The following is a 4,261-nucleotide window of genomic DNA, read 5'->3' as shown; positions in this document are numbered from 1 at the left end:
CGCCCGCTATCTATAGATCACACGAACAAGACTTGATCGTTGCAAATAAGATGCAGCAATGTAGTGCCAGCTTGAGGGCAAAGTCAATAAAGCAATGGCTTTAGGCCCCCAAATTTTAGGGTCCATTTTCTTAGGTTAATAATAAATTAATTCTATGGTAATTTTTTCACAACATATTGCATATTTATGGTAAATATATGATTTTTGTAAAAAAGAATAAAGAACTATTTAACCAATGTGATTATGGTGACTAATTTAATTTCCATTCTTTTTTAACATTTATGACTTAACCATGATTGAGATACACATTTCACATTGATTTGTTGACCTAAGGTTAATTTTTTAGTTAAGTGTAAACTCCGGTACAAATGAGTTTTTAACTTTAAGAGGCATTAAATAAATTAAATTGTTTTTTTTTTCATTTTGTAAAGCATTGCTTCAACAATGAAATTTTATTCTGATATCCAATTATCAACTTCTAGAATCAGGTTCATTTGTTCTAACCATTTATCATTTTTTATTTAAATTTAAATTTTTATATATTTACCTCATAGTAATATATTACCTTTTTATTATTTATCAAAGTTCACATATATCAACTTTAAAGTATGAATCAAGCTACTCTAAATGATTTTTTTTTTTTTAGTTTAAAGCCTCTTAAGAATATTTGGCTTCCGGTCTCCAATATTTTTAGCCGCCCCTGCAGCAATGTATGCCACATATATAGTTTTGATTTCTCACAAGTAATAATTCATTGTTAGGACTTGGAATTCTTAGTGACTTGAAAGAAAGGATTAAGAATGAATATTTTTTTCATCCACTAGTGTTAAAATTTAAAAATTGTAGCATACAGAGAATTTGATAGCCGTCTGACTTTCTATTTTATCAGTTTGATAGATTCAAACCACTAAAATGGATTCCATTAAAAATATATGTAAAATTGATATTAAGAAGAATAAACGACCTTTCACAAAATGGAATCTCATGTGTGCGAATCCACCCGTAATTTAATTTTCTTAACTCTTTTCCCATTTTGGTTGTTCTTTTTGGATGGATGGACAATCAGGAAGCGTATGGTTTTTCGTGAATCAAGTACCTTTTACTTATACTGTATATTTGTATTAATAAATTATTAAATATTTATAAATATTTTACTATATATATAACTTGAGATTGTTGTTAGTCAGTCGAAGTGATTTACTCGTATTCCGTGTGAAAATAAACTTAAATGCATTATTTTTGAGATATCATAATTCCTTCCCGAGGGTTTAAATATGGAAAAATTCACTTGTAATTGGCTAACTTGCAAGTACGTTTCTTTTGGGGAAATATCTGATTTCCTTTCTCCTTTATTAGGAAAAATTGGATTGCATTTAGACACCTTTATCACTGATGATTATTTTCTAATCTTCACCCTTTCAAAGTACGGCTCTTTCATATAAATGCAAATTCCGTATAAAACAGTATCGACAGAGCCAAAAAAAGAAGAAGAAAAGAAAAGAAAAGAAAAGAAAAGAAAAGAGAGTTTATTTCAAGCTTGTTTTCCTATTTCAACGTCTTTATAGTTTCTTTATTTGTTTATTAACTAAAGATAAATCCTGGAAACATGTTATTCACAGCTTGAGCAATTTTGGACGTTGCAAACTTGATAATTCCGGATGTTTCAAAAGAGGACAACCATATATGCATATATAGTATGAAAAACTAGTTAAAAAGATAACTCAAGTGTTATAGGAAAGTGGGGGAACAAATTTTAGACAAGACGTTTAGTTGAGGTTGAGCCGAGGGTCTTTCGGAAATAGTTTTTTTATTCTCTCGGATAAAGGTAAGGTCTGCGTACACACTACCCTTTTCAGACCCTACTTATGAAAATTTACTGGGGTGTTGTTGTTGTTGTTTAGTTGAAACAACTAATTTCTGAATTAGATTTTCTAATACTTTTGCTAATGACAACTCAATCTTGAGACCAAAAAAGTTGATGAAAGGCTCCTCTTGCGGTGGCTTATACCAAATTAAAATCTTGTTATGTTGAACAAATTATCTATATCTATCTATCTATCTATATCTATATCTATCTATATCTATATCTATATCTATCTATATTTTATTATAAAAGCACGAATAATTTATGCTAAATATTGAACGACTAAAATATTCTCAAAATATTGATTGACTTTTATGCCCTTAAATATTTGTATAATTTAAGGATATAATTGTAAATTACCCAATGATAAAATTCCTTTTCGAATTAAACTACAAGACTTAGAACTCTGAAATCAGGTATAAGTTTACTACTTGGATTCTCCTATTATTATTTTTAAATATTTGTATAATTTAAGGATCTAATTGTAAATTACTCAATGATAAAATTCCTTTTCGAATTAAACTACAAGACTTGGAACTCTGAAATCAAGCATAAATTTACAACTTCGATTCTCCTATTTTTGTTATCTTTCGTAGGCCTATGTCTAATATTTAAGATTTACACCACACTAAGGTTTTCCCTAGATTCTTTTCGTCTCTTTTTCCTTTTTTTTTCTTTGGAATTTGCAGTTCTTAGCATGTAGCTTATTGTAGGATAGCATGCAGCATTTTAGAAGAAAATAACGTGAAGAAATAGAGTTAATGACCACTGCATCTGCTCCTATGATTCTAATTCAGTTCTCTTTCTCGCCGTAGATTCGAGGTAGCCTATCAGATACATCATGCTCGCCTCTGCATGATGTATTTAATTATTTTTCCTATTACAAGTAAGACATTCCTCTTAGAAAATATTTAATTAGTTTTTATCTAGAACAAGGACACCAATTATCTAATTTAATCATTCATCTTAGAAGGTGTTTCACAAAAAAATGAAATTTTAGTCAAAACTAGAATTTAGAAGAACACGGATTACTGATAATCGAAAGAATATGTAAAAGAGAGTCATTTGGGTAGCAAGAATATAATCAGGAGAAAAACAAAAAATCAGAGTTTATTCCAGTAATATTCGTGTCGTTACAATTGATCAGATATCTCCCTTTTATAAATATCTTGGGGATATGCATTTTGCCCAAATCATAATAAGGCTATTATGAATAATTAAAGATATTGAATGCTACGTTACATAATCATTATATTCAATACAAATTCTCTAACGTATTCAACATTTAATGCCTATTAAATACTGTATCTGCACTCTTTTCTATTATCAAATCCATTCCTTTTGATTCTTGGATATAAATGACTTAAATAGGTACGGGCACTGAATCCTTCGAATAACTGCCTGTGCCTCTTCCTTTGCCTTTGCTCGTTTCCGTTGCTGCTCGTGCCTCTTGGCTAATTGTAATTCTTTGACCATTTGATCAGTCCACGTGTCTTGACACGTCACCTTTATATACAATTTTTCCCAATACAGATAGCCCCCCCACTTTCCATTTATTCATCAATTGAATATTTGGGAAGTGGATTTCATTAAAAGAGAATTTTTGTCACCATTAATGCTATGACAAAATTGACGCTTCAATTGTCGCTTCCATTTAATGTTTCATACACGTGTCATTTTTCCATTGGTTCTGCAGTTTTGCAGCCCTTTTCAAAGCTTTTTACGGCTCCACTATTCACGAAGTGCCAGTTATTATTCTTATGGTCCTTCCATCACTGCACTTTTACCTTTGGCGGTTGCTTATCGATATAAATATAACTTCTTTCCTTGTCTTTTACCTCATAAAGCTTATTGAACACTTAATTCTCCAAATCTCTGTTTACTTCTTCCTCACATCATTCTTCTTCGCTATGTCTTCACCAAACCCTAACCCTAGGAGAGTTCCCATTGTTGATACCTTTCCCAATGCCCCCATTAGGCATAGAAGGAAAGGTAGGCTTCGTAGCTTAGGATCTATTCGTGGTGGTCCGTCTATGCCTTCTCCTAGTTCTGGTCCTTCTTCTAGAACCAGAGGTTCCCTTTCTCACAAATCTTCTTCTAGGAGTAAAGAACCTTCTGAACCATTACGTGAGCCTTTAGTAGAGGAGATAGTCCTTACAGAACTATCTTTTTACCATGATAGGGAATCTCTTAGAATCCAGGTTTCCGCTTTAGATCGTGCTTACGCTTACCCCACTCAAATTACAGAATTTTTGACTCCTGTAGTTCGTAAAGTCTGCCATTGGAGTAACGATTTTCCCATTATTATCGCTAATCCAAATCAGAGAATTACTTCTTATTTGACTGGGTTCTCTTTTGTTTACACATACCCTTTCACTTTAGGGTTCAAACCAGCTA

This window comes from Nicotiana sylvestris, chromosome 12 (assembly GCF_000393655.2).
Source record: "Nicotiana sylvestris chromosome 12, ASM39365v2, whole genome shotgun sequence".
NCBI lineage: Eukaryota > Viridiplantae > Streptophyta > Magnoliopsida > Solanales > Solanaceae > Nicotiana > Nicotiana sylvestris.
The sequence above is the reverse complement of the archived record's forward strand: the minus strand, read 5'-3'. Positions refer to the sequence as shown.